The sequence below is a fragment of the Pan paniscus genome, chromosome 17 (assembly GCF_029289425.2).
Source record: "Pan paniscus chromosome 17, NHGRI_mPanPan1-v2.0_pri, whole genome shotgun sequence".
Taxonomy (NCBI): domain Eukaryota; kingdom Metazoa; phylum Chordata; class Mammalia; order Primates; family Hominidae; genus Pan; species Pan paniscus.
This window is the reverse complement of record NC_073266.2, coordinates 12,248,152-12,272,773: the sequence shown is the minus strand read 5'-3', so window position 1 is coordinate 12,272,773 and position 24,622 is coordinate 12,248,152.

Genomic DNA, 24,622 nt, shown 5'->3' with positions numbered 1-24,622 from the left:
TATTTGGTGTAGTTTTTGATATTTTACAAGGAGTGTAATATATATTTACTGTCCTTTTTGATATTTTATTTAGAGTGTATAATATACATTTGGTGTAATTTTTGATATTTTATGAACAGTATATTAAATATAATTAGTGAAGATTTTGATAGTTTATTTACAGTATATATAACAAATATTTGGTGTACTTTTTGATATTTTATGTACAGTAGATTATATATACTTACTGTAATTTTTTGTATTTTATTTACAGTATGTAAAATGTATTTGGTGTACTTTCAGTTAATATTATATGTACAATATATGAAATATATTTACTGTACTATTTGATAATTTATGTACAGTAGATAATATATACTTACTGTAATTTTTTGTATTTTATTTTCAGTATGTAAAATGTATTTGGTGTACTTTTATTTAATATTATATGTACAATATATGAAATATATTTAATGTACTTTCTGATATTTTATGTACAGTATATAATATATATTTGGTGTACTTTTGATATTTTATATAAATTATATAATATATATTTGGTGTAGTTTTTGATATTTTACATAGAGTGTAATATATATTTACTGTCATTTTTGATATTTTATTTAGAGCGTATAATATACATTTGGTGTAATTTTTGATATTTTATGTACAGTATATAAAATATAATTACTGAAGTTTTTGATAGTTTATTTACAGTATATATAACACATATTTGGTGTACTTTTTGATATTTTATGTACGGTAGATAATATATACTTACTGTGATTTTTTATATTTTATTTACAGTATGTAAAATGTATTTGGTGTACTTTTAGTTAATATTATATGTACAACATATGAAATATATTTACTGTACTGTTTGATATTTTATGTAGAGTATATAATATATATTTGGTGTACTTTTGATATTTTATGTAAATTATATAATATATATTTGGTGTAGTTTTGATATTTTACATAGAGTGTAATATATATTTACTGTTCTTTTTGATATTCTATTTAGAGTGTATAATATACATTTGGTGTAATTTTTGATATTTTATGTACAGTATATTAAATATAATTACTGAAGATTTTGATAGTTTATTTACAGTATATATAACACATATTTGGTGTACTTTTTGATGTTTTATGTACAGTAGATAATATATACTTACTGTAATTTTTTATATTTTATTTACAGTATGTAAAATGTATTTGGTGTACTTTTAGTTAATATTACATGTACAATATATGAAATATATTTACTGTACTTTTTGATATTTTATGTACAGTATATAATATATATTTGGTGTATTTTTGATATTTTATGTAAATTATACAGTATATATTTGGTGTAGTTTTTGATATTTTACATAGAGTGTAATATATATTTACTGTCCTTTTTGATATTTTATTTAGACTGTATAATATACATTTGGTGTAATTTTTGATATTTTATGAGCAGTATATTAAATATAATTACTGAAGATTTTGATAGTTTATTTACAGTATATATAACACATATTTGGTGTACTTTTTGATATTTTATGTACAGTAGATAATATATACATACTGTAATTTTCTATATTTTATTTACAGTATGTAAAATGTATTTGGTGTACTTTTAGTTAATATTATATGTACAATATATGAATTATATTTACTGTACTTTTTGATATTTTATGTACAGTATATAATATATATTTGGTGTACTTTTGATATTTTATGTAAATTATATAATATATATTTGGTGTAGTTTTTCATATTTTACATAGAGTGTAATATATATTTACTGTCATTTTTAATATTTTATTTAGAGTGTATAATATACATTTGGTGTATTTTTTGATGTTTTATGAACAGTATATTAAGTATAATTACTGAAGATTTTGATAGTTTATTTACAGTATATATAACACATATTTGGTGTACTTTTTGATATTTTATGTACAGTAGATAATATATACTTACTGTAATTTTTTATATTTTATTTACTGTATGTAAAATGTATTTGGTGTACTTTTAGTTAATGTTATATGTACAATATATGAAATATATTTACTGTACTATTTGATATTTTATGTACAGTAGATAATATGTACTTACTGTAATTTTTTATATTTTATTTACAGTATGTAATATGTAGTTGGTGTACTTTTAGTTAATATTATGTGTACAATATATGAAATATATTTACTTTACTTTTTGTTATTTTATCTACAGTATATAATATATATTTGGTGTACTTTTGATATTTTATGTAAATTATATAATATATATTTGGTGTAGTTTTTGATATTTTACATAGAGTGTAATATATATTTACTGTCATTTTTGATATTTTATTTAGAGTGTATAGTATACATTTGGTGTAATTTTTGATATTTTATGAACAGTATATTAATTATAATTACTGAAGATATTGATAGTTTATTTACAGTATATATAACACATATTTGGTGTACTTTTTGATATTTTATGTACAGTAGATAATATGTACTTACTGTAGTTTTTTATATTTTATTTACAGTATGTAAAATGTAGTTGGTGTACTTTTAGTTAATATTATATGTACAATATATGAAATATATTTACTGTACTTTTTGATATTTTATGTACAGTATATAATATATATTTGGTGTACTTTTGATATTTTATGTAAATTATATAATATATATTTGGTGTAGTTTTTGATATTTTACATAGTGTGTAATATATATTTACTGTAATTTTTGATATTTTATTTAGAGTGTATAATATACATTTGGTGTAATTTTTGATATTTTATGTACAGTATATTAAATAGAATTACTGAAGATTTTGATAGTTTATTTACAGTATATATAACAGATATTTGGTGTACTTTTTGATATTTTATGTACAGTAGATAATATATACTTACTGTAATTTTTGATATTTTATTTACTGTATGTAAAATGTATTTGGTGTACTTTTAGTTAATATTATATGTACAATATATGAAATATATTTACTGTACTTTTTAATATTTTATGTACAGTAGATAATATGTACTTACCGTAATTTTTTATATTTTATTTACAGTATGTAAAATATATTTGGTGTACTTTTAGTTAATATTATATGTACAATATATGAAATATATTTACTGTACTTTTTGATATTTTATGTACAGTATATAATATATATTTGGTGTACTTTTGGTATTTTATGTAAATTATATAATATATATTTGGTGTAGTTTTTGATATTTTACAAGGAGTGTAATATATATTTACTGTCCTTTTTGATATTTTATTTAGAGTGTATAATATACATTTGGTGTAATTTTTGATATTTTATGAACAGTATATTAAATATAATTACTGAAGATTTTGATAGTTTATTTACAGTATACATAACACATATTTGGTGTACTTTTTGATATTTTATGTACAGTAGATAATATATACTTACTGTAATATTTTATATTTTATTTACAGTATGTAAAATGTATTTGGTGTACTTTCAGTTAATATTATATGTACAATATATGAAATATATTTACTGTACTATTTGATAATTTATGTACAGTAGATAATATATACTTAATGTAATTTTTTATATTTTATTTACAGTATGTAAAATGTATTTGGTGTACTTTCAGTTAATATTATATGTACAATATATGAAATATATTTACTGTACTTTTTGATATTTTATGTACAGTATATAATATATATTTGGTGTACTTTTGATATTTTATGTAAATTATATAATATATATTTGGTGTAGTTTTTGATATTTTACATAGAGTGTAATATATATTTACTGTCCTTTTTGATATTTTATTTAGAGTGTATAATATACATTTGGTGTAATTTTTGATATTTTATGTACAGTATATTAAATATAATTACTGAAGATTTTGATAGTTTATTTACAGTATATATAACACATATTTGGTGTACTTTTTGATGTTTTATGTACAGTAGATAATATATACTTACTGTAATATTTTATATTTTATTTACAGTATGTAAAATGTATTTGGTGTACTTTCAGTTAATATTATATGTACAATATATGAAATATATTTACTGTACTATTTGATAATTTATGTACAGTAGATAATATATACTTAATGTAATTTTTTATATTTTATTTACAGTATGTAAAATGTATTTGGTGTACTTTCAGTTAATATTATATGTACAATATATGAAATATATTTACTGTACTTTTTGATATTTTATGTACAGTATATAATATATATTTGGTGTACTTTTGATATTTTATGTAAATTATATAATATATATTTGGTGTAGTTTTTGATATTTTACATAGAGTGTAATATATATTTACTGTCCTTTTTGATATTTTATTTAGAGTGTATAATATACATTTGGTGTAATTTTTGATATTTTATGTACAGTATATTAAATATAATTACTGAAGATTTTGATAGTTTATTTACAGTATATATAACACATATTTGGTGTACTTTTTGATGTTTTATGTACAGTAGATAATATATAATTACTGTAATTTTTATATTTTATTTCCACTATGTAAAATATATTTGGTGTACTTTTAGTTAATATTATATGTACAATATATGAAATATATTTACTGTACTTTTTGATATTTTATGTACAGTAGATAATATATATTTGGTGTACTTTTGATATTTTATGTAAATTATATAATATATATTTGGTGTAGTTTTTGATATTTTACATAGAGTGTAATATATATTTACTGTCCTTTTTGATATTTTATTTAGAGTGTATAATATACATTTCGTGTAATTTTTGATATATTATGAGCAGTATATTAAATAGAATTACTGAAGGTTTTGATAGTTTATTTACAGTATATATAACACATATTTGGTGTACTTTTTGATATTTTATGTACAGTAGATAATATATACTTACTGTAATTTTTTATATTTTATTTACAGTATGTAAAATGTATTTGGTGTACTTTTAGTTAATATTATATGTAGAATATATGAAATATATTTACTTTACTTTTTGATATTTTATCTACAGTATATAATATATAATTGGTGTACTTTTGATATGTTATGTAAATTATATAATATACATTTGGTGTATTTTTTGATATTTTATGTACAGTATATTAAATATAATTACTGAATATTTTGATAGTTTATTTACAGTATATATAACACATACTTGGTGTACTTTTTGATAGCTTATGTACAGTAGATAATATATACTTACTGTAATTTTTGATATCTTATTTACAGTATATAAAATGTATTTGGTGTAGTTTTAGTTAATATTATATGTACAATATATGAAATATATTTACTGTACTTTTTGATATTTTATGTACAGTATATAATATATATTTGGGGTACTTTTGATATTTTGTGTAAATTATATAATATATATTTGGTGTAGTTTTTGATATTTTACATAGAGTGTAATATATATTTACTGTCCTTTTTGATATTTTATTTAGAGTGTATAATATACATTTGGAGTAATTTTTGATATTTTATGAACAGTATATTAAATATAATTACTGAAGATTTTGATAGTTTATTTACAGTATATATAACACATATTTGGTGTACTTTTTGATGTTTTATGTACAGTAGATAATATATACTTACTGTAATTTTTGATATTTTATTTACAGTATGTAAAATGTATTTGGTGTACTTTTAGTTAATATTATATGTAGAATATATGAAATATATTTACTTTACTTTTTGATATTTTATGTACAGTATATAATATATAATTGGTGTACTTTTGATATTTTATGTAAATTATATAATATATATTTGGTGTAGTTTTTGATATTTTACATAGAGTGTAATATATATTTATTGTCCTTTTTGATATTTTATTTAGAGTGTATAATATACATTTGGTGTAATTTTTGATATTTTATGTACAGTATATTAAATATAATTACTGAATATTTTTATAGTTTATTTTCAGTATATATAACACATATTTGGTGTACTTTTTGATATTTTATGTACAGTAGATAATATATACTTACTGTAATTTTTAATATTTTATTTACAGTATGTAAAATGTATTTGGTGTACTTTAGTTAATATATGTACAATATATGAAATATATTTACTGTTCTTTTTGATATTTTATGTACAGTTTATAATATATATTTGGTGTACTTTTGATATTTTATGTAAATTATATAATATATATTTGGTGTAGATTTTGATATTTTACATAGAGTGTAATATATATTTACTGTCATTTTTGATATTTTATTTAGAGTGTATAATATACATTTGGTGTAATTATTGATATTTTATGTACAGTACATTAAATATAATTACTGAAGATTTTGATAGTTTATTTACAATATATATAACACATATTTGGTGTACTTTTTGATAGCTTATGTACAGTAGATAATATATACTTACTGTAATTTTTGATATTTTATTTACAGTATATAAAATGTATTTGGTATAGTTTTAGTTAATATTATATGTACAATATATGAAATATATTTACTGTACTTTTTGATATTTTATGTACAGTATATAATATATATTTGGGGTACTTTGATATTTTATGTAAATTATATAATATATATTTGGTGTAGTTTTTGATATTTTACAAGGAGTGTAATATATATTTACTGTCCTTTTTGATATTTTTTAGAGTGTGTAATATACATTTGGTGTAATTTTTGACATTTTATGAACAGTATATTAAATATAATTACTGAAGATTTTGATAGTTTATTTACAGTATATATAAAACATATTTGGTGTACTTTTTGATATTTTATGTACAGTAGATAATATATACTTACTGTAATTTTTTATATTATATTTACAGTATGTAAAATGTATTTGGTGTACTTTCAGTTAATATTATATGTACAATATATGAAATATATTTATTGTACTATTTGATAATTTATGTGCAGTAGATAATATATACTTACTGTAATTTTTTATATTTTAATTACTGTATGTAAAATGTATTTGGTGTACTTTTAGTTAATATTATATGCACAATATATGAAATATATTTACTGAACTTTTTGATATTTTATGTACAGTATATAATATATATTTGGTGTACTTTTGATATTTTATGTAAATTATATAATATATATTTGGTGTAGTTTTTGATATATTACATAGAGTGTAATATATATTTAGTGTCATTTTTGATATTTTATTTAGAGTGTATAATATACATTTGATGTAATTTTTGATATTTTATGTACAGTATATAAAATATAATTACTGAAGTTTTTGATTATTTATTTACAGTATATATAACACATATTTGGTGTACTTTTTGATATTTTATGTACAGTAGATAATATATACCTACTGTAATTTTTGATATTTTATTTACAGTATGTAAAATGTATTTGGTGTACTTTTAGTTAATATTATATGTACAATATATGAAATATATTTACTGTACTTTTTGATATTTTATGTACAGTATATAATATATATTTGGTGTACTTTTGATATTTTATGTAAATTATATAATATATATTTGGTGTAGTTTTTGATATTTTACATAGAGTGTAATATATATTTACTGTCCTTTTTGATATTTTATTTAGAGTGTATAATATACATTTGGTGTAATTTTTGATATTTTATGAACAGTACATTAAATATAACTACTGAAGATATTGATAGTTTATTTACAGTATATATAACACATATTTGGTGTACTTTTTGATATTTTATGTACAGTAGATAATATATACTTACTGTAATTTTTTATATTTTATTTACAGTATGTAAAATGTATTTGGTGTACTTTTAGTTAATATTATATGTACAATATATGAAATATATTTACTGTACTTTTTGATATTTTATGTACAGTATATAATATATATTTGGTGTACTTTTGATATTTTATGAAAATTATATAATATATATTTGGTGTAGTTTTTGATATTTTACATAGAGTGTAATATATATTTACTGTCCTTTTTGATATTTTATTTAGAGTGCATAATATACATTTGGTGTAATTATTGATATTTTATGTACAGTATATTAAATATAATTACTGAATATATTGATAGTTTATTTACAGCATATATAACACATATTTGGTGTACTTTTTGATATTTTATGTACAGTAGATAATATATACTTACTGTAATTCTTGATATTTTATTTAAAGTATGTAAAATATATTTGGTGTATTTTAGTTAATATTATATGTACTATATGTGAAATATATTTACTATACTTTTTGATATTTTATGTACAGTATATAATATATATTTGGTGTACTTTTGATATTTTATGTAAATTATATAATATATATTTGGTGTAGTTTTTGATATTTTACAAGGAGTGTAATATATATTTACTGTCCTTTTTGATATTTTATTTAGAGTGTATAATATACATATGGTGTAATTTTTGATATTTTATGAACAGTATATTAAATATCATTACTGAAGATTCTGATAGTTTATTTACAGTATACATAACACATATTTGGTGTACTTTTTGATATTTTATGTACAGTAGATAATATATACTTACTGTAATATTTTATATTTTATTTACAGTATGTAAAATGTATTTGGTGTACTTTCAGTTAATATTATATGTACAATATATGAAATATATTTACTGTACTATTTGATAATTTATGTACAGTAGATAATATATACTTAATGTAATTTTTTATATTTTATTTACAGTATGTAAAATGTATTTGGTGTACTTTCAGTTAATATTATATGTACAATATATGAAATATATTTACTGTACTTTTTGATATTTTATGTACAGTATATAATATATATTTGGTGTACTTTTGATATTTTATGTAAATTATATAATATATATTTGGTGTAGTTTTTGATATTTTACATAGAGTGTAATATATATTTACTGTCCTTTTTGATATTTTATTTAGAGTGTATAATATACATTTGGTGTAATTTTTGATATTTTATGTACAGTATATTAAATATAATTACTGAAGATTTTAATAGTTTATTTACAGTATATATAACACATATTTGGTGTACTTTTTGATGTTTTATGTACAGTAGATAATATATAATTACTGTAATTTTTATATTTTATTTCCACTATGTAAAATATATTTGGTGTACTTTTAGTTAATATTATATGTACAATATATGAAATATATTTACTGTACTTTTTGATATTTTATGTACAGTAGATAATATATATTTGGTGTACTTTTGATATTTTATGTAAATTATATAATATATATTTGGTGTAGATTTTGATATTTTACATAGGGTGTAATATATATTTACTGTCCTTTTTGATATTTTATTTAGAGTGTATAATATACATTTGGTGTAATTTTTGATATATTATGAGCAGTATATTAAATAGAATTACTGAAGGTTTTGATAGTTTATTTACAGTATATATAACACATATTTGGTGTACTTTTTGATATTTTATGTACAGTAGATAATATATACTTACTGTAATTTTTTATATTTTATTTACAGTATGTAAAATGTATTTGGTATACTTTTAGTTAATATTATATGTAGAATATATGAAATATATATACTTTACATTTTGATATTTTATCTACAGTATATAATATATAATTGGTGTACTTTTGATATGTTATGTAAATTATATAATATACATTTGGTGTATTTTTTGATATTTTATGTACAGTATATTAAATATAATTACTGAATATTTTGATAGTTTATTTACAGTATATATAACACATACTTGGTGTACTTTTTGATAGCTTATGTACAGTAGATAATATATACTTACTGTAATTTTTGATATCTTATTTACAGTATATAAAATGTATTTGGTGTAGTTTTAGTTAATATTATATGTACAATATATGAAATATATTTACTGTACTTTTTGATATTTTATGTACAGTATATAATATATATTTGGGGTACTTTTGATATTTTGTGTAAATTATATAATATATATTTGGTGTAGTTTTTGATATTTTACATAGAGTGTAATATATATTTACTGTCCTTTTTGATATTTTATTTAGAGTGTATAATATACATTTGGAGTAATTTTTGATATTTTATGAACAGTATATTAAATATAATTACTGAAGATTTTGATAGTTTATTTACAGTATATATAACACATATTTGGTGTACTTTTTGATATTTTATGTACAGTAGATAATATACACTTACTGTAATTTTTAATATTTTATTTACAGTATGTAAAATGTATTTGGTGTACTTTAGTTAATATATGTACAATATATGAAATATATTTACTGTTCTTTTTGATATTTTATGTACAGTTTATAATATATATTTGGTGTACTTTTGATATTTTATGTAAATTATATAATATATATTTGGTGTAGATTTTGATATTTTACATAGTGTGTAATATATATTTACTGTCATTTTTGATATTTTATTTAGAGTGTATAATATACATTTGTTGTAATTATTGATATTTTATGTACAGTACATTAAATATAATTACTGAAGATTTTGATAGTTTATTTACTATATATAACACATATTTGGTGTACTTTTTGATAGCTTATGTACAGTAGATAATATATACTTACTGTAATTTTTGATATTTTATTTACAGTATATAAAATGTATTTGGTATAGTTTTAGTTAATATTATATGTACAATATATGAAATATATTTACTGTACTTTTTGATATTTTATGTACAGTATATAATATATATTTGGGGTATTTTGATATTTTATGTAAATTATATAATATATATTTGGTGTAGTTTTTGATATTTTACAAGGAGTGTAATATATATTTACTGTCCTTTTTGATATTTTTTAGAGTGTGTAATATACATTTGGTGTAATTTTTGATATTTTATGAACAGTATATTAAATATAATTACTGAAGATTTTGATAGTTTATTTACAGTATATATAAAACATATTTGGTGTACTTTTTGATATTTTATGTACAGTAGATAATATATACTTACTGTAATTTTTTATATTATATTTACAGTATGTTAAATGTATTTGGTGTACTTTCAGTTAATATTATATGTACAATATATGAAATATATTTATTGTACTATTTGATAATTTATGTACAGTAGATAATATATACTTACTGTAATTTTTTATATTTTATTTACAGTATGTAAAATGTATTTGGTGTACTTTTAGTTAATATTATATGCACAATATATGAAATATATTTACTGTACTTTTTGATATTTTATGTACAGTATATAATATATATTTGGTGTACTTTTGATATTTTATGTAAATTATATAATATATATTTGGTGTAGTTTTTGATATATTATATAGAGTGTAATATATATTTACTGTCGTTTTTGATATTTTATTTAGAGTGTATAATATACATTTGATGTAATTTTTGATATTTTATGTACAGTATATAAAATATAATTACTGAAGTTTTTGATAGTTTATTTACAGTATATATAACACATATTTGGTGTACTTTTTGATATTTTATGTACAGTAGATAATATATAGTTACTGTAATTTTTGATATATTATTTACAGTATGTAAAATGTATTTGGTGTACTTTTAGTTAATATTATATGTACAATATATGAAATATATTTACTGTACTTTTTGATATTTTATGTACAGTATATAATATATATTTGGGGTACTTTTGATATTTTATGTAAATTATATAATATATATTTGGTGTAGTTTTTGATATTTTACATAGAGTGTAATATATATTTACTGTCCTTTTTGATATTTTATTTAGAGTGTATAATATACATTTGGTGTAATTTTTGATATTTTATGTACAGTATATTAAATATAATTACTGAAGATTTTGATAGTTTATTTACAGTATATATAACACATATTTGGTGTACTTTTTGATGTTTTATGTACAGTAGATAATATATACTTACTGTAATTTTTGATATTTTATTTACAGTATGTAAAATGTATTTGGTGTACTTTTAGTTAATATTATATGTACAATATATGAAATATATTTACTGTACTTTTTGATATTTTATGTACAGTATATAATATATATTTGGTGTACTTTTGATATTTTATGTAAATTATATAATATATATTTGGTGTAGTTTTTGATATTTTACATAGAGTGTAATATATATTTACTGTCCTTTTTGATATTTTATTTAGAGTGTATAATATACATTTGGTGTAATTTTTGATATTTTATGAACAGTATATTAAATATAATTACTGAAGATTTTGATAGTTTATTTACAGTATATATAACACATATTTGGTGTACTTTTTGATATTTTATGTACAGTAGATAATATATACTTACTGTAATTTTTGATATTTTATTTACAGTATGTAAAATGTATTTGGTGTACTTTTAGTTAATATTATATGTACAATATATGAAATATATTTACTGTACTTTTTGATATTTTATGTACAGTATATAATATATATTTGGGGTACTTTTGATATTTTATGTAAATTATATAATATATATTTGGTGTAGTTTTTGATATTTTACATAGAGTGTAATATATATTTACTGTCCTTTTTGATATTTTATTTAGAGTGTATAATATACATTTGGTGTAATTTTTGATATTTTATGTACAGTATATTAAATATAATTACTGAAGATTTTGATAGTTTATTTACAGTATATATAACACATATTTGGTGTACTTTTTGATGTTTTATGTACAGTAGATAATATATACTTACTGTAATTTTTGATATTTTATTTACAGTATGTAAAATGTATTTGGTGTACTTTTAGTTAATATTATATATAGAATATATGAAATATATTTACTTTACTTTTTGATATTTTATGTACAGTATATAATATATATTTGGTGTACTTTTGATATTTTATGTAAATTATATAATATATATTTGGTGTAGTTTTTGATATTTTACTTAGAGTGTAATATATATTTACTGTACTTTTTGATATTTTATTTAGAGTGTATAATATACATTTGGTGCAATTTTTGATATTTTATGTACAGTATATTAAATATAATTACTGAAGATATTGATAGTTTATTTTCAGTATATATAACACATATCTGGTGTACTTTTTGATATTTTATGTACAGTAGATAATATATACTAACTGTAATATTTTATATTTTATTTACAGTATGTAAAATGTATTTGGTGTACTTTTAGTTAATATATGTACAATATATGAAATATATTTACTGTTCTTTTTGATATTTTATGTAAATTATATAATATATATTTGGTGTAGATTTTGATATTTTACATAGAGTGTAATATATATTTACTGTCCTTTTTGTTATTCTATTTAGAGTGTATAATATACATTTGGTGTAATTTTTGATATTTTATGTACAGTATATTAAATATAATTACTGAAGATTTTGATAGTTTATTTACAGTATATATAACACATATTTGGTGTACTTTTTGATATTTTATGTACAGTAGATAATATACACTTACTGTAATTTTTGGTATTTTATTTACAGTATGTAAAATGTATTTGGTGTACTTTTAGTTAATATTATATGTACAACATATGAAATATATTTACTGTACTTTTTGATATTTTATGTAGAGTATGTAATATATATTTGGTGTACTTTTGATATTTTATGTAAATTATATAATATATATTTGGTGTAGTTTTGATATTTTACATAGAGTGTAGTATATATTTACTGTCCTTTTTGATATTCTATTTAGAGTGTATAATATACATTTGGTGTAATTTTTGATATTTTATGTACAGTATATTAAATATAATTACTGAAGATTTTGATAGTTTATTTACAGTATATATAACACGTATTTGGTGTACTTTTTGATATTTTATGTACAGTAGATAATATATACTTACTGTAATTTTTGGTATTTTATTTACAGTATGTAAAATGTATTTGGTGTACTTTTAGTTAATATTATATGTACAGCATATGAAATATATTTACTGTACTTTTTGATATTTTATGTAGATTATATAATATATATTTGGTGTACTTTTGATATTTTATGTAAATTATATAATATATATTTGGTGTAGTTTTGATATTTTACATAGGGTGTAATATATATTTACTGTCCTTTTTGATATTCTATTTAGAGTGTATAATATACATTTGGTGTAATTTTTGATATTTTATGTACAGTATATTAACTATAATTACTGAAGATTTTGATAGTTTATTTACAGTATATATAACACATATTTGGTGTACTTTTTGATATTTTAAGTACAGTAGATAATATATACTTACTGTAATTTTTGGTATTTTATTTACAGTATGTAAAATGTATTTGGTGTACTTTTAGTTAATATTATATGTACAACACATGAAATATATTTACTGTACTTTTTGATATTTTATGTAGAGTATATAATATATATTTGGTGTACTTTTGATATTTTATGTAAATTATATAATATATATTTGGTGTAGTTTTGATATTTTACATAGAGTGTAATATATATTTAATGTCCTTTTTGATATTCTATTTAGAGTGTATAATATACATTTGGTTTAATTTTTGATATTTTATGTACAGTATATTAAATATAATTAATGAAGATTTTGATAGTTTATTTACAGTATATATAACACATATTTGGTGTACTTTTTGATATTTTATGTACAGTAGATAATATATACTTACTGTAATTTTTGATATTTTATTTACAGTATGTAAAATGTATTTGGTGTACTTTTAGTTAATATTATATGTACAACATATGAAATATATTTACTGTACTTTTTGATATTTTATGTAGAGTATATAATATATATTTGGTGTACTTTTGATATTTTATGTAAATTATATAATATATATTTGGTGTAGTTTTGTTATTTTACATAGAGTGTAGTATATATTTACTGTCCTTTTTGATATTCTATTTAGAGTGTATAATATATATTTGGTGTAATTTTTGATATTTTATGTACAGTATATTAAATATAATTACTGAAGATTTTGATAGTTTATTTACGGTATATATAACACATATTTGGTGTACTTTTTGATATTTTATGTACAGTAGATAATATATACTTACTGTAATTTTTGGTATTTTATTTACAGTATGTAAAATGTATTTGGTGTACTTTTAGTTAATATTATATGTACAACATATGAAATATATTTACTGTACTTTTTGATATTTTATGTACAGTATATAATATATAATTGGTGTACTTTTGATATTTTATGTAAATTATATAATATATATTTGGTGTAGTTTTGATATTTTACATAGAGTGTAATATATATTTACTGTCCTTTTTGATATTCTATTTAGAGTGTATAATATACATTTGGTGTAATTTTTGATATTTTATGTACAGTATATTAAATATAATTACTGAAGGTTTTGATAGTTTATTTACAGTATATATAACACATATTTGGTGTACTTTTTGATATTTTATGTACAGTAGATAATATATACGTACTGTAATTTTTGATATTTTATTTACAGTATGTAAAATGTATTTGGTGTACTTTTAGTTAATATTATATGTACAACATATGAAATATATTTACTGTACTTTTTGATATTTTATGTAGAGTATATAATATATATTTGGTGTACTTTTGATATTTTATGTAAATTATATAATATATATTTGGTGTAGTTTTGATATTTTACATAGAGTGTAGTATATATTTACTGTCCTTTTTGATATTCTATTTAGAGTGTATAATATACATTTGGTGTAATTTTTGATATTTTATGTACAGTATATTAAATATAATTACTGAAGATTTTGATAGTTTATTTATAGTATATATAACACATATTTGGTGTACTTTTTGATATTTTATGTACAGTAGATAATATATACTTACTGTAATTTTTGGTATTTTATTTACAGTATGTAAAATGTATTTGGTGTACTTTTAGTTAATATTATATGTACAACATATGAAATATATTTACTGTACTTTTTGATATTTTATGTAGAGTATATAATATATATTTGGTGTACTTTTGATATTTTATGTAAATTATATAATATATATTTGGTGTAGTTTTGATATTTTACATAGAGTGTAATATATATTTACTGTCCTTTTTGATATTCTATTTAGAGTGTATAATATACATTTGGTGTAATTTTTGATATTTTATGTACAGTATATTAAATATAATTACTGAAGATTTTGATAGCTTATTTACAGTATATATAACACATATTTGGTGTACTTTTTGATATTTTATGTACACTAGATAATATATACGTACTGAAATTTTTGATATTTTATTTACAGTATGTAAAATGTATTTGGTGTACTTTTAGTTAATATTAAATATACAACATATGAAATATATTTACTGTACTTTTTGATATTTTATGTGCAGTATATAATATATATTTGGTGTACTTTTGATATTTTATGTAAATTATATAATATATATTTGGTGTAGTTTTTGATATTTTAAATAGAGTGTAATATATATTTACTGCCCTTTTTGATATTCTATTTAGAGTGTATAATATACATTTGGTGTAATTTTTGATATTTTATGTACAGTATATTAAATATAATTACTGAAGATTTTGATAGTTTATTTACAGTATATATAACACATATTTGGTGTACTTTTTGATATTTTATGTACAGTAGATAATATATACTTACTGTAATTTTTGGTATTTTATTTACAGTATGTAAAATGTATTTGGTGTACTTTTAGTTAATATTATATGTACAACATGTGAAATATATTTACTGTACTTTTTGATATTTTATGTAGATTATATAATATATATTTGGTGTACTTTTGATATTTTATGTAAATTATATAATATATATTTGGTGTAGTTTTTGATATTTTAAATAGAGTGTAATATATATTTACTGTCCTTTTTGATATTTTATTTAGTGTGTATAATATACATTTGGTGTTATTTTTGATATTTTATGTACAGTATATTAAATATAATTACTGAAGATTTTGATAGTTTATTTACAGTATATATAACACATATTTGGTGTACTTTTTGATATTTTATGTACAGTAGATAATATATACTTACTGTAATTTTTGGTATTTTATTTACAGTATGTAAAATGTATTTGGTGTACTTTTAGTTAATATTATATGTACAACATATGAAATATATTTACTGTACTTTTTGATATTTTATGTAGAGTATATAATATATATTTGGTGTACTTTTGATATTTTATGTAAATTATATAATATATATTTGGTGTAGTTTTGATATTTTACATAGGGTGTAATGTATATTTACTGTCCTTTTTGATATTCTATTTAGAGTGTATAATATACATTTGGTGTAATTTTTGATATTTTATGTACAGTATATTAAATATAATTACTGAAGATTTTGATAGTTTATTTACAGTATATATAACACATATTTGGTGTACTTTTTGATATTTTATGTACAGTAGATAATATATAGTTACTGTAATTTTTGGTATTTTATTTACAGTATGTAAAATGTATTTGGTGTACTTTTAGTTAATATTATATGTACAACATATGAAATATATTTACTGTACTTTTTGATATTTTATGTAGAGTATATAATATATATTTGGTGTACGTTTGATATTTTATGTAAATTATATAATATATATTTGGTGTAGTTTTGATATTTTACATAGAGTGTAATATATATTTACTGTCCTTTTTGATATTCTATTTAGAGTGTATAATATACATTTGGTGTAATTTTTGATATTTTATGTACAGTATATTAAATATAATTACTGAAGATTTTGATAGTTTATTTACACAATATATAACACATATTTGGTGTACTTTTTGATATTTTATGTACAGTAGATAATATATACTTACTGTAATTTTTGATACTTTATTTACAGTATGTAAAATGTATTTGGTGTACTTTTAGTTAATATTATATGTACAATATATGAAATATATTTACTGTACTTTTTGATATTTTATGTAGAGTATATAATATATATTTGGTGTACTTTTGATATTTTATGTAAATTATATAATATATATTTGGCGTAGTTTTTGATATTTTAGAGTGTGCAATATATATTTACTGTAATTTTAGATTTTTTTTACGGTATATAGTATACATTTCGTGTAATTTTTGATATTTTATGTACAGTATATTAAATATAATTAGTGTATTTTTTGATTGTTTATTTACAGTATATATAACACATATTTGGTGTACTTTTTGGTATTTTATGTACAGTATGTAATATATATTTACTGTGCTTTTGGACATTTTATTTACATTATATAAAATGTATTTGGTGTACTTTCAGTTAATATTATATGTACCATATATGAAATAGATTTACTGTGCATTTTGATAATTAATGTACAGTATATAATATATATTTGGTGTACTTTTGATATTTTATGTAAATTAGAAAATATATTTTTGGTGTAGTTTTGATATTTTAAATAGAATGTGTAATATATATTTACTGTAATTTTTGATATTTTATTAACAGTATATAACATACATTTTGAGTAATTTTTGATATTTCATGTACAGTATATTAAATATAATTACTGTAGTTTTTATAGTTTATTTACCGTATATATAACACATATTTGGTGTAATTTTTGACATTTTATGTACAGTATGTAATATATATTTACTGTACTATTGGATATTTAATTTACAGTATATAAACTATATTTGGTGTACTTTTAGTTAATATTATATGTACAATATATGAAATATATTTACTGTACATTTGATATTTCATGTACTGTATATAATATCTATTTGGTGTACTTTTGATATTTTATGTAAATTAGATAATATATATTTGGCATAGATTTTGATATTTTACATAGAGTGTGTAATATATATTTACTGTAATTTTAGATATTTTTTTACGGTATATAGTATACATTTCCTGTAATTTTTGATATTTTATGTACAGTATATTAAATATAATTACTATAGTTTTTGATTGTTTATTTACAGTATATATAACACACATTTGGTGTACTTTTTGGTATTTCATGTACGGTATGTAATATGTATTTACTGTACTATTGGATATTTTATTTACAGTATATAAAATGTATTTGGTGTACTTTTAGTTAATATGATATGTACAATATATGAGATATATTTTCTGTATTTCTTGATATTTTATGTACTGTATATAATATCTATTTGGTGTACTTTTGATATTTTATGTAAATTATATAATATATATTTGGCGTAGTTTTTGATATTTTAGAGTGTGCAATATATATTTACTGTAATTTTAGATTTTTTTTACGGTATATAGTATACATTTCGTGTAATTTTTGATATTTTATGTACAGTATATTAAATATAATTAGTGTATTTTTTGATTGTTTATTTACAGTATATATAACACATATTTGGTGTACTTTTTCGTATTTTATGTACAGTATGTATTATATATTTACTGTGCTTTTGGACATTTTATTTACATTATATAACATGTATTTGGTGTACTTTCAGTTAATATTATATGTACAATATATGAAATAGATTTAATGTGCATTTTCATATTTAATGTACAGTATATAATATCTATTTGGTGTACTTTTGATATTTTATGTAAATTATAAAATATATTTTTGGTGTAGTTTTGATATTTTAAATAGAATGTGTAATATATATTTACTGTAATTTTTGATATTTTATTAACAGTATACAATTTACATTTTGAGTAATTTTTGATATTTTATGTACAGTATATTAAATATAATTACTGTAGGTTTTATAGTTTATTTACAGTATATATAACACATATTTGGTGTACTTTTTGACATTTTATGTACAGTATGTAATATATATTTTCTGTACTATTGGATTTTTTTTTACACTATATTAAATATATTTGGTGTACTTTTAGTTAATATTATATGTACAACATATGAAATATATTTACTGTACTTTTTGATATTTCATGTACTGTATATAATGTCTATTTTGTGTACTTTTGATATTTTATGTAAATTATATAATATACATTTGGCGTAGTTTTTGATATTTTACATAGAGTGTGTAATATATATTTACTGTAATTTTAGATATTTTTTTACGGTATATAGTAAACATTTCGTGTAATTTTTGATATTTTATGTACAGTATATTAAATATAATTACTGTAGTTTTTGATTGTTTATTTACAGTATATATAACACATATTTGGTGTACTTTTTGATATTTAATGTACAGTATGTAATATATATTTACTGTAATGTTGGATATTTTATTTACAGTATATAAAATGTATTTGGTGTACTTTTAGTTAATATTATATGTACAATATATGAAATATATTTACTGTACTTTTTGATATTTTATGTACTGTATATAATATCTATTTGGTGTACTTTTGATATTTTATGTAAATTATATAATATATATTTGGGGTAGTTTTTGATATTTTACATAGAGTGTGCAATATATATTTACTGTAATTTTAGATTTTTTTTTACGTTATATAGTATACATTTCGTGTAATTTTTGATATTTTATGTACAGTATATTAAATATAATTAGTGTATTTTTTGATTGTTTATTTACAGTATATATAACACATATTTGGTGTACTTTTTGACATTTTATGTACAGTATGTACTATATATTTACTGTACTAATGGATACTTTATTTACAGTATATAAAATGTATTTGGTGTACTTTTAGTTAATATTATATGTACAATATATGAAATATATTTACTGTACATTTTGATATTTTATGTACTGTATATAATATCTATTTGGTGTACTTTTGATATTTTATGTAAATTATACTATATATATTTGGCGTAATTTTTGATATTTTACATAGAGTGTGCAATATATATTTACTGTAATTTTAGAGATTTTTTTTACGGTATATAGTATACATTTCGTGTAATTTTTGATATTTTATGTACAGTATATTAAATATAATTAGTGTATTTTTTGATTGTTTATTTACAGTATATATAACACATATTTGGTGTACTTTTTGACATTTTATGTACAGTATGTAATATATATTTACTGTACCATTGGATATTTTATTTACAGTATATAAAATGTATTTGGTGTACTTTTAGATAATATTATATGTACAATATATGAAATATATTTACTGTACTTTTTGATATTTTATGTACTGTATATAATATGTATTTGGTGTACTTTTGATATTTTATGTAAATTATATAATATATATTTGGCGTAGTTTTTATATTTTACATAGAGTGTGCAATACATATTTACTGTAATTTTAGATATTTTTTTACGGTATATAGTATACATTTCGTGTAATTTTTGATATTTTATGTACAGTATATTAAATATAATTAGTGTATTTTTTGATTGTTTATTTACAGTATATATAACACATATTTGGTGTACTTTTTGATATTTTATGTACAGTATGTAATATATATTTACTGTACTATTGGATATTTTATTTACAGTATATAAAATGTATTTGGTGTACTTTTAGTTAATATTATATGTACAATATATGAAATAGATTTACTGTGCATTTTGATATTTAATGTACTGTATATAATATCTATTTGGTGTACTTTTGATATTTTATGTAAATTATATAATATATATTTGGTGTAGTTTTTGATATTTTACATAGAGTGTGCAATATATATTTACTGTAATTTTAGATTTTTTTACGGTATATACTATACATTTCGTGTAATTTTTGATATTTTATGTACAGTATGTAATATACATTTACTGTACTATTGGATATTTTATTTACAGTATGTAAAATGTATTTGGTGTACTTTTAGTTAATATTATATGTACAATATATGAAATAGATTTACTGTGCATTTTGATATTTAATGTACACTATATAATATCTATTTGGTGTACTTTTGATATTTTATGTAAATTATAAAATATATTTTTGGTGTAGTTTTGATATTTTAAACAGAATATGTAATATATATTTACTGTAATTTTTGATATTTTTTTAACAGTATATAATATACATTTTGAGTAATTTTTGATATTTTATGTACAGTATATTAAATATAATTACTGTAGTTTTTATAGTTTATTTACAGTATATATAACACATATTTGGTGTACTATTTGACATTTTATGTACAGTATGTAATATATATTTTCTGTACTATTGGATTTTTTTTACAGTATATAAAATATATTTGGTGTACTTTTAGTTAATATTATATGTACAACATATGAAATATATTTACTGTACTTTTTGATATTTCATGTACTGTATATAATATCTATTTGGTGTACTTTTGATATTTTATGTAAATTATATAATATACATTTGGCGTAGTTTTTGATATTTTATATAGAGTGTGTAATATATATTTACTGTAATTTTAGATATTTTTTTACGGTATATAGTATACATTTCGTGTAATTTTTGATAATTTATGTACAGTATATTAAATATAATTAGTGTATTATTTGATTGTTTATTTACAGTATATATAACACATATTTGGTGTACTTTTTGACATTTTATGTAGAGTATGTAATATATATTTACTGTACTATTGGATATTTTATTTACAGTATATAAAATATATTTGGTGTACTTTTAGTTAATATTATATGTACAATATATGAAATATATTTACTGTACTTTTTGATATTTCATGTACTGTATATAATATCTATCTGGTGTACTTTTGATATTTTATGTAAATTATATAATATATATTTGGCGTAGTTTTTGATATTTTACATAGAGTGTGCAATATATATTTACTGTAATTTTAGATATTTTTTTACGGTATATAGTATACATTTCGTGTAATTTTTGATATTTTATGTACAGTATATTAAATATAATTACTGTAGTTTTTGATTGTTTATTTACAGTATATATAACACATATTTGGTGTACTTTTTGATATTTTATGTACAGTATGTAATATATATTTACTGTACTATTGGATATTTTATTTACAGTATATAAAATACATTTGGTGTACTTTTAGTTAATATTATATGTACAATATATGAAATAGATTTACTGTGCATTTTGATATTTAATGTACAGTATATAATATCTATTTGGTGTACTTTTGATATTTTATGTAAATTATAAAATATATTTTTGGTGTAGTTTTGATATTTTAAATAGAATGTGTAATATATATTTACTGTAATTTTTGATATTTTATTAACAGTATATAATATACATTTTGAGTAATTTTTGATATTTTATGTACAGTATATTAAATATAATTACTGTAGTTTTTATAGTTTATTTACAGTATATATAACACATATTTGGTGTACTTTTTGACATTTTATGTACAGTATGTAATATATATTTTCTGTACTATTGGATATATTTTTTACAGTATATAAAATATATTTGGTGTACTTTTAGTTAATATTATATGTACAACATATGAAATATATTTACTGTACTTTTTGATATTTCATATACTGTATATAATATCTATTTGGTGTTCTTTTGATATTTTATGAAAATTATATAATATACATTTGGCGTAGTTTTTGATATTTTACATAGAGTGTGTAATATATATTTACTGTAATTTTAGATATTTTTTTACGCTATATAGTATACATTTCGTGTAATTTTTGATATTTTATGTACAGTATATTAAATATAATTACTGTAGTTTTTGATTGTTTATTTACAGTATATATAACACATATTTGGTGTACTTTTTGACATTTTATGTACAGTATGTAATATATATTTACTGTACTATTGGATATTTTATTTACAGTAGTTAAAATGTATTTGGTGTACATTTAGATAATATTATATGTACAATATATGAAATATATTTACTGTACTTTTTGATATTTTATGTACTGTATATAATATCTATTTGGTGTACTTTTGATATTTTATGTAAATTATATAATATATATTTGGCGTAGTTTTTATATTTTACATAGAGTGTGCAATAAATATTTACTGTAATTTTAGATATTTTTTTACGGTATATAGTATACATTTCGTGTAATTTTTGATATTTTATGTACAGTATATTAAATATAATTAGTGTATTTTTTGATTGTTTATTTACAGTATATATAACACATATTTGGTGTACTTTTTGATATTTTATGTACAGTATGTAATATATATTTACTGTACTATTGGATATTTTATTTACAGTATATAAAATGTATTTGGTGTACTTTTAGTTAATATTATATGTACAATATATGAAATATATTTACTGTAATTTTTGATATTTTATGTACTGTATATAATATCTATTTGGTGTACTTTTGATATTTTATGTAAATTATATAATATATATTTGGCGTAGTTTTTGATATTTTACATAGAGTGTGCAATATATATTTACTGTAATTTTAGATTTTTTTTACGGTATATAGTATACATTTCGTGTAATTTTTGATATTTTATGTACAGTAGGTAATATACATTTACTGTACTATTGGATATTTTATTTACAGTATGTAAAATGTATTTGGTGTACTTTTAGTTAATATTATATGTACAATATATGAAATAGATTTACTGTGCATTTTGATATTTAATGTACAGTATATAATATCTATTTGGTGTACTTTTGATATTTTATGTAAATTATAAAATATATTTTTGGTGTAGTTTTGTTATTTTAAACAGAATGTGTAATATATATTTACTGTAATTTTTGATATTTTATTAACAGTATATAATATACATTTTG